We start from the raw sequence: 9,838 nt of genomic DNA, 5'->3' as shown, positions 1-9,838 counted from the left end.
TTTGGACCGTACATGTTTACTTTAGCAGAGACAGTTCCTCATCAGTCAGCTTAGTTTGGGCTTCTGGATGTGTCTGCTAGTAACATCATCGGGCAGGTAGGGTTTGCTATCAGCTCTATTTTTGATGAAGCCACTGCCCAAGCTCTGAGGTCAGGGAGGCTGGGGGTGTTGGATAGGACTGCTGGCTTGGTTCCCTGCCAAAGTGAGTCTAGAGGATGGACTCTGCAGTTGCCTGGGTTCTCTGGTCAGGCTTTCTAGATGGGCAGGACTGGGTCCTATACTCAGGTGGGGCTACGAATTAGCCTCTCCGCCCTGCTTGGGCAGCAGGACAAGGCCCCAGGGCCTGCATGGCTCGGTGTTTGGTACCCAAGTAAGGCATGACTGTACCCTGAATTCCCTGGCTAGTCGGGGCCCATGGTTTTACCTTGTGGACGGGGAGTGTGCTCTGTGTTCTCCGTTCAAGTGCTACGGTAAGCAGGGCTGTTGGGTGGTCCAGGCAGCTCCCTGTATGCTCTGGTGAGATTCCCTGGTGGGCGGGCTGAAAGCTATATTCAGCAGTGGGTGGGGCTATGGATTCGTTTCCCTGCCCAAGCTCAGCAGGAGCTTCAAGGTCAGTAAGACTGTTGTCTTGACTCAAGCCAACGCACATCCCAAGTTCTCTGGCCAAACAGGCCCATTTGCTCTGCAGACTCCTGAGGCCTGCCTCCCAGACTCAGCGTCGTGGGTTGTGCAGCTTTCCACGTATCCTGGCCGGACTTTCTGGTCAGGCAGGGTCAAGAGCTACACTCAGCATTGGGCAGGCTTATGGCTCCCTCCAGGGCTGGAAAATCGCTTCATTTGAGGACCTAGATCAGGCAGCCCTGCTCCCCACTGAGCCCCCTGGTCAGAGCGCATCACCGACTTCCTTCTGCAGATGAACAGAGCTACTGGTTGGGACTGCTGCTTGGGAGCTGCAGGTAGGAGCTTGGGCTGCCAAGATCTGAGTGCTGGTTGTTGCAAGCCCTTCCTCCCTTCTCTGTCACTGTCAAGATTCCCAGTGGTCAAACTCCGCAGATGCCCCTGAAATCCTGGTGCAGCCGGACCCGAGTTGGTGCTCCTAAGAAGTGACCCACAATGTTGGGAAGCTTGCTGGCCACCCTGGCAGTTTTTCCCACCGGAGGAAATAAGGCCAAGGGGAGGGGAGGCACAGACAGTGAGTAGCTGCTCCCTTTATTCTTCTGATACGGTCTGTCTTGGTCTCCACGGTGCAGGAGGGTGCTGCAGCCTCCCCCTTGTGTTCCAGAATTCTCTCAGTGGTCTTGTCCTTGTATAGTTGTTGTTCTTGTGACGGGGAGCAAAGTCAGGAATGACCTAAGTCACCATTTGGTGATGTCACCTGTCACCACCATCCTGTTTCATTGGTTAGGTCTGGAAATGCATTTTGGGCATCTCAAACAGTTCATCTTGTTTTGCAACGAGACATACCTGGTGGCCGCCATCACAGACTCTAAGGTCAGATACTTTTCGGCTAGGTGTGTTAGTAGTAGTTTCGAGCTAAGCCTGTGCTCCCAGTATTATAAACTGGCATGTTGATTTCTTTTGTCTAAACTTTCAGAAAGGAGGAAACTGAGATATAGAAATGCAGTATTTTGCTAAATTGTCACACCTGCAAATTCTGTAGCTTTACCTCATTCACTTGCAATTTTTTGTGTTATGCCTTGATCCCCTCTCCCTGCTACGTGGAAGAGAAATTTCTCCATCTACCCCTTCTGGTGGTCTGGGTGTTGGGGCACCTGGTGACACATGGTGAGAGATGTAGTCTTTGTGGGAAATTGGGAGAGGGCCCCGGTTGTGTCGCGTTAAAAAGGACGTCTTTTACTAGTTCTGGGTGTCTAAAAACATACCCCCTCGAAATTCAAGTTAGAGTGGAAGTCCCGTTCTTGCTGCTGCCCATCTCTGCTGGGCCTGCTGGCCATCTAGAAGCAAGTGGGAGTGGGCATGGCTGGCTGATTTCAGAGGTGAAGACAATCTGCGGTGCGTTTTGATCTGTAATTGAGGGACAATCATTCGAGGCTTTTAGGGGAGAGCTAAGAGAAATGTAGTTGTGCCCGGACAAAACGTAATCATGAACATCCAGCCGCTGCCGTCACCCCCTAGCAGTGTGGCGAGATGGCAGTGGGACCTGGGGATGGAGGGGCTCGGCAGCCCGGGAGCAGAGTCCCCGTGAGAAGGCCGTGCGGGGGTACCCACTGCTTCTGGGCCGCGCTCGCGGGGAAGGCACTGCGCACACGCAGTCCTCGATTTGTCTGGGGAGCTGTTTGAGGTCACAAGCAGACAAACCATGTTCTGAATGGGGGATTATGGCATTTGGATTTATAAATTCCCCAATTCCTACCAGCTAATGACGATTTTCTGTGGCACAGCGGAGACTCAGGGTCCCCTCTTCCCCGTAGCTGCTGTTTTTATAGGTTTCATTTGCCAGGAAGATTTTGGGTTTTCTGAGGCTTTTTTGGGTTTTCTTAACAAGCCACGGCCAGCATAGTCCCCGTGCAGCAAGGCTGGAGTTGTGTCGTGTGGACAGCAGTGATGGCCCATCATCATGCACTGCTGTCCTCGGCTTCACGTAGGACGTGACGTTCCTTCCGGCGTGTTTTGTGAGCTTGTCCTGGGCTTGTCTCGGTAGGTATTCCGTGGGAGGCAGGGGGAGGGTGGGGCCTAGGACTTCTAGGACCCATGTCTACACTGACTGGGCCTTGGATCATGTGACCCTGTGCTGTCCCAGGAGTGTTGTGTCGAATGAGTGCACATTTCTAAAAGTGATCCGTATGCCCTACTACTTGAGGCTCGAACTCACGACCCCAAGATCATCAGTGTGTTTGAGTGTAGGCGTCTTGAGGACGGTTTCAGATAATGCCTCTCCAGTAACAAGTGTTCTTGTGCCTTCAAGGGATGTTGGAAGTGTGTGGTATCAAGAGAGGGCGCCGGATCTGGGGTTGAAGGTCAAGAGCAACACGTGCTGCCACTCTTCCAACCGGGTAGGAATGCCCTTTTTTTTTTTTTTTTAAAGATTTTATTTATTTATTTGACAGAGAGAGACACAGCGAGAGCAGGAACACAAGCAGGGGGAGTGGGAGAGGGAGAAGCAGACTCCCAGCTGAGCAGGGAGCCCGATGCGGGGCTCGATCCCAGGACCCCGGGATCATGACCCGAGCCGAAGGCAGACGCTTAACGACTGAGCCACCCAGGTGCCCCAGGAATGCCCTTTTTACTCAACATCCGGACACCCCAGTGGTGTGGAACACGGGGAAATCCGAACACACTCCTCACACTAAGCATGCCCTGCCCAGAGCCCTTGGGAGTAGCTAGTGGATTCCTGTCGCCCCGAAACCTGTGTAGAGATACAGAATTCAGGGAAATCAGCCACGCCTCCTCCATTCTCAAGAATGTTCCTTCCATCACAAAGTCAGGACCCAAAGATGCCATGGGATCCTGGGCTTTGGGCGAACCTCACAGATGAGGGTGGTGATTGCCAGTTGGTCCAACATCTATGCAAGTGGTGGGTCCGGTGAACCTGGATGATTATCTGCAAGTGTAACTTTCATTTTGCAAGTTTTAAGGTTCTTTTCCAAATTAATTAGCAGTTTTGTCCCAGAGGTGGAAGGCATAGTATTTAATTTCAGGTGTCAGTTTTATAGCTAGTCTTGTGCTCACAAGAGGTACAAGTGAACAAGAGAACAAGAAGGGTCACTTAGTAACGAGATGGCTTAGTGGCCACGTTCCGGGGGTCTGCACACCTGCACACATCATGCACAGAAGCAGAGGGAACGAACAGACCTGCCTTTTTCTTATCCCAAGTTCCCAATTCCAAAAAGTAAGACCGTATTCCCACTCAACAGAATGACAGAAAAGACCATTTTTCATATGGTCACGAAGCTGGTGTTTCACCGGTCAGTGGGAATCTGCCTGGCATTCACACTAGACTGGTAAGTACCATCTGGTCTTGTCACTTGCATGGCACCTATGGTCGTCAGCACAGTGGCCCAAGGCAGGCTGGAGAGGAAGGGAATCTCCTTCGGGGCAAGCTGCCTGTCCCGTCCGCTGCCCCGGCCGGGGCAGGTCCCAGATGGGCTGAGGCAAGCTGCAGATTGGTCTTCTACGGTCATACGGATGCTCCCGGACACAGGACGGCGTGACTGGGACCTGCTTCCGGTGGATGGTTCCCTTGCAAAAGGGACGTAAACGGCAGTGCCCGCCAAGGCTAGTTAATGGTTACTGTTGGTTGTTGGTGTTACTCTGAATGGAGCACTGTGGCTTCTCCCCCCTCCCTTTCGGGGGATGAGGGGTGGGTGATAATCACTATCCTCATGGCTATCAACGCCTGGCTTATCCCTGAAGTTGGCAGAAAACCATAAATGACCCTTCATAGATTGCAGATCATCCTGAGCTGCAGCTCTGCAGGCTGATGTGGGTGTGGAGTCCGGCAGGTGCAGTAAAAGGCATCAAAAGGGGGATCCTCCTGCCAGGTCAGTAAGGGCCAGGGGCCTGAGGCGTCCATGTGCCACCAGGGGCCCCAGCTGAGCATTTGTAGAGGTTGCTCCCTGGCTGTCCCATCCCTCTCCTGTTCCTTAGTCCCTCAGTCCTCAGCTTTGTCAGCACTGAGAACAGGAAAGAAACCTGCTGGGCTGCAGCGGGGGGGACGTTCCTGCTTGATCTTGCGGAAAGGAATGTGCCAAGCAATGGTGTGGCAGCTGGAAAAAGCACTTTATTTTTAAAAAATGACAAAAGTATCTTTACACAGTTTATGAAAGTATAGTAGACTGTGCGGCAGTGCGGTTTTCCTTAGAAACCAGAGTCCAGAGGTCTCCGCAGGGGCCAGGGGGCGCTGCAGACGGCGGCCGGGTTTGAGCGGAGCAACCCCCTGCCCTGCTGGACGTGCCCCTCCCTCAACACTGGTTCTTCTTCTTGTCCCTTTTTGTGATGACCTTTAAAAGCTTCTTGATATCTTTGTTTCTAATGGAAAATAATCCACTCCCACCCCAGAACCACCATATAATCACTAAAACACTGGTCTTCAGCATAATGTGAGACTAAGCAAGCTAGTATCTGGTCAGCTCTGTCCGCAGCCAAAAATTCTTAGGTCAGTTTATTTTTACACATGGCTCTTCTACCACAAGGGGGAGAGACTGAGCTGCCGGACTCCGGGGAGGGGTCCACCTCCACCACCCGACTTGGGTTTTGAAGCAAGCTGAGCAGCGTCCGCTGCAATCACCCATGGGCCGCGCCCTCTCTCCTCGGGCCAGGGGGATGCCCCAGCGCAGTCCTCCCACTCGGGAGACAGGAGCTGCCTGCAGCAGCCAGCTCCCTTGGGAGGTGGGCCTCAGTGGGTTTGAGAGTCAGGGTGAGCTGGGAGCAGGAGAAACCCCAGATAAGGGCAGAACCCACCCCGGGCACAGTGTGCTTGGACCCCTCGGGAGCTGCACCCTGCTCAGGAACGCGGGCCCATGCAAGGCTGCTTTGTCTAGCTGTCAGCGTGCCCTCGCTGTAGCAGCTCCTGGGGGCTTCTGACTGTCCCGCGGGAGCGTCCCACTAGAACGGGGGGGGGGGGCATGCACCTAGTAGGGCTGCAGCTTGCCGTTCTGTTCCTGCCTTACCCTGCACTCAGGCCAGGCAGGTGGACGGCTATACATTCACAATATGATTCTGGAAATTCTGTAATATTTAAAAACATGCCTCAAACATGCAGCTTGGAGGAAAAAAATATCTATTTTTAATTACAAGCATTCAAAAGTCCAGCACAAAAATTGTGATCCAACCCAGTGTAAGATCATCCATTCTCATAGTTAAAATGTTTGGTATAAAAATACTCACGCTCTTGGTTTTATTGTTGACATCTTTTATGTTTCGTTTGAAAATATCTCCAAACTGTACAGAAATGTCAGACCATGCGTTCACAAACAACACACTATTTCTTAAAATTATACAGTGTAAAAGAGTAAAACATTTTTATTATATTTGTTTCTTCGAGAAAAACAGATGTGTGATAGAGGCTGTGGCAAAGTCTTGAAGGGACCAAAACTGGGCAAGGTGTTTTCAAGCCTGAAACAGAAAGAACATGGGTGAGGGGAGCGCTCACCTTCCCCCAGGCTGCGGGGGGGCATCCTGGGCCCAGAACACGACCCCCCACCAGGGTAGCACTGTTCTCCCGAGACACGGGGGCAGGACATACTTCTCTCTCACCAGAACCTTTTCAAGACCTCCTTCCCCTGCACTTGCCTGTGCTTTGCTTTGTGGCAAAAAAGAAAGCAAGCCTTCGAGTCATCCCAGAGACTTTGCCAGCTGCAGAGTCCTGGCGTGGCCCCACGGTTTTCTTCACCTGTGTAAAGCCTCAACTATTGCTCTGTCCCTGTTCTCTTGCCATCTTCCCAACATGTCAGACTCAAATCTCGGGTGGTAGGAAAGGTCTAGGCAGAAGTAACTCCACAGACACTAGAATTTTGTGCAGGGAACTGCTTATTTGGGTGTGGGAAGAAGCTATAAAGAAAACAGCATTATTACTAACACCCCATCGAACCATCCATCCTAAGTTAGACTTCTTTGGGAGGATGTGTCTTTGGCAGTGACTCCTGGAGAAACCTCCCACGAACACTCGCAAACAGCACGAACTGGACGATTTTGGTAAATCCGATCTATGCCAGGCCCTCACTGAGCTGGGGCACCCACGCTGTGACCCAGAGTATCTTGGCACAGCCCGTTTGCAGGTGACGGCAGAAATAAAGGGCAAGTCAGAAGACCCAACCTCATGACCACATAGCTACGGTTCAGGGAACGATCTCCCCGGGAGAGACTGGGGCGCCGCTTTCGAGGGCAGGGATCTGGACAGGCAGAGCCTCACCTGTCATCTTCCAGTAACACTCAGCCTCTCTCGAGCTTGTTGCCACTATCTGGCTAGTTTATGCTTTTCACGGAGAGGCCCAGCTAGAGGGGCCTGGGGCTGGAGATGCTCCCAGATCAAGCTCCAGGAGGCCTGCAGTGCCCACCCCCTCCCCCTCCCCCAACCGCGGCCTTTCTCAGCAGAGCTCTCTGACAGGCCAGGAATGCAGGAGGAGAGACACGCCTTCTGGAAATCCCACTTTCTGTTTTGCCTCCCCCTGGAGCCCAGCACAGGAGGGGCGTCGCCGGTCACACCCCGTCTTGGGCACATGTCAGGACCCGTGCTGCTCCATGAGCAGGGCCAGGAGGAGAAGGGCCCGCTCTCGAAAGCATCTTGTTGCCGCCCCCCGACTTGTACCCAGCGGGGCCACTGGGTGGGTGTGGCCTGGAGCAGCCCTGGGTGGGTGGCAGGGGCCTCGGCGCCAGGCAGTATCTGGGGCTGCAGCAGCTGGCCTTCCCAATGAGCCGGGCCCTGACGGGCCCTCCGACTGCCGAGGAGCCTCCCCCGCAGACTGGGAAGAGGCAGTGGCCGCAGAGAGGGAACCCTGCTTAGACGGAGTGGATACGAGATGCTGGGACGACAGTCCCACGTCATCCCAAACTTGACCAGGGGCCAGCAGCCCAAGCTGAGGGCTGGTTCCAGGAAGCGGTTTCGGAGGAACGGCAGTCCCTCTACGGCTGTTGCTACTTTGGAACAATTCACAGGGGACGGCGCTCGGCCGCCCTCGGACTCTGGGAGCCTTAAGGGGCCCGCGCTGCCGAGGCCGCCCCCCGACAGCAGCCCCAGCTCCGTGTGCGGACGCCGCCTCGCACCAGAGGCTGAAAGCACAGCTGCCGCACGGCAGGCCAAGGACACCCGTGGTCGCCCCCAGCCCTGCGCAGGCGCCTGGCTGGGGGGCCTTCGCCTCTGGAGGGCTCAATGACCGTCTCTGGGCAAGTACACGTTGCTACTCCGGGCCTTTCTGGTTCCACAGCCAGTTCCCGGACAACTGTCCCCATTCCTGTCCGCTTTGCCCTGGACACTTCTGCCATGACCGCAGAGGCACCGCGTCTAAACCTGGACTCCCCACCTTACCTTCCTCACGAGGCTCCCGCCCCCGCCCCGCTCCGCCTGTGTCTCCGTCCCTCCACCCAGCCCCGCGCTCTCCCCGCGCTCTCGGCTGACTGTCACTTCCCGACACCGCCGTCGCCATCCTGGGCTCGCCTCCCCTGCTACGCGTTTCCGATCGGACCCTTCATTTTGCCGCAGGCAGCCAGGTGACAAAGATTCTGGAAACACCTCCCCCTGCCTCGCCGAGACCCAAACCCCTAACACATCCCCCCAGGCCCTCAAAAGCCTGGTCATAATCCACTCTGGGCAAGAACACGCAGCACAGACCTTCCTCCTGGTCTTACAAACTGTTCGCTCTCAGAACTCCGTGTGAGCGCTTCCCCAGCCCTCGGGCAGCCCCCCGCCCCCCCCCAGCAGGGCCTTCTCGCCGGCGCTAACTAGAGTCCTCACTGTCCAGGCCATTTGTTTCGCTTCCTCACAGATTAGCTCGGATTCTTTTCCTCCCTAAGACTACGTCCTCCTCCCTCCACCCCATAGTCACTTGCACGTAGAACTTCAGACCCCCATATGCAGGCCACTAAAGGAAATGGGAACGACGGACAGTTAATGGCACGTGGCACTGAGACTTGGCTCCTGAGTCTGGATAACAACCCCGGCCGAGCACCTGGAGCCTGTGTCTGCGGCAGCTCTGGCCCTGATGGGGGCCTTCCCGAGCGGCCTGTGGTGGGGGGGAGGGGTCTCCAGTTGCCCCTGGGCTCTCAGCAGCCCACCCTGGCCTCCCAGGACTCTGCCTCCTTCTTCTTCCTGGACTCTTGAGCAGGAAGCAGGGTGCACGGGGCTGGCTCATTCCAGCCGATGAGGAAGGCTTTGGAGGGAAAAGAGAAGGGGGGGGATGAGAGCTGATAGTTTCCCGAGCTTTTCCCCAACTGTGCTGCGGAGATGTAATTCTCACATGGGAAAAGAATGCGTCCCCACTGCCATAGATGTTCCCAGACTGAACAGAAGGTCAGAATGTGGCTATTTCAGTCCCTGTAAACAAGGAAGGGGTTTAGCTAAGAACGGAGTTCAAACCTTGGAATGTATTAACAAGGACATTTTAAACAGAATACAGAGACATCCGGGAACACGGAGCACCGTGGCGGGATGGGGGCGGGGTGGGAGAGGGTCAGGCTCTGTTTGCTGAGCAGCTTCTGCTCACAGCCTTTCCCGAAGGGCGGTCACCGGAGACACAGGGCAGGAAAAGAGATGGAACAAAGCTCGCCGGAGGCAGGTCGCAACTGTCCCGTATAAGACCATGGAGAATGTCTGCTGCTGTCTGAAAGAATATTCTACAATTCTTGAACATTTCATGTCCATTGTCCTTGATCAAAAAGATCAGCCTGTGGCCCTCCGGACCGGGCACAGCTGCTGTTGGGTTTGGGGCCAAGGTGCTTGCTGGCTGCCACGCCAGACAAGACGGGGCCTGCTCTCCCCCGACTCAGCCCTGAGCTCTTTCTCCCAGCAGTAAAAAAAAATTCGGTTTCCCCCATCTACTACATACACTTGGCCTACTGACTAATGATTTCTTTCCCAAGAGTTTCTCTAAATGTATTCATTTTTACCGAAAGTCAGATAAGGAATATTCCCCTCTACTCAACTCCCAATAGACACAGAACATAGTTTTCATTTTATAGCTGTAAAAACCAAATACCGGTATGAATTTGTAATAAAAAGCCTAGGTGACATTTTAAAAGGTTCACAGGCTAGTCTCCAGGAGAACAGTCTCCTGTAGTTGGAAACGGCCCCCCCCATTCTAAACACACATCCCCACCTGCGCCCACACGCGCGCACCCCTCCGCCCCAGGAACTCGCGCCGCGCGCCCAGCAGGCCACCTCCAG

The 9,838-nt window shown here is 54.5% G+C and overlaps 1 protein-coding gene across 2 annotated transcripts in view; it reads right to left on the bottom strand.

Annotated features, from left to right (window-relative positions):
- Nucleotides 1–5,887: 5,887 nt before the first annotated feature.
- RBPMS (RNA binding protein, mRNA processing factor) overlaps nucleotides 5,888–9,838 on the bottom strand; it is a 171,027-nt gene continuing 167,076 nt past the window's right edge. For both annotated transcript variants that reach the window (XM_021694105.2, XR_002480554.2), the window contains one exon: nucleotides 5,888–6,075. The gene's annotated coding sequence lies outside the window, so the exon portion shown is untranslated. The remainder of the gene's footprint in view (nucleotides 6,076–9,838) is intronic.

The sequence above is a fragment of the Neomonachus schauinslandi genome, chromosome 2 (assembly GCF_002201575.2).
Source record: "Neomonachus schauinslandi chromosome 2, ASM220157v2, whole genome shotgun sequence".
NCBI lineage: Eukaryota > Metazoa > Chordata > Mammalia > Carnivora > Phocidae > Neomonachus > Neomonachus schauinslandi.
This window is presented reverse-complemented; position numbering and strand designations above follow the sequence as displayed.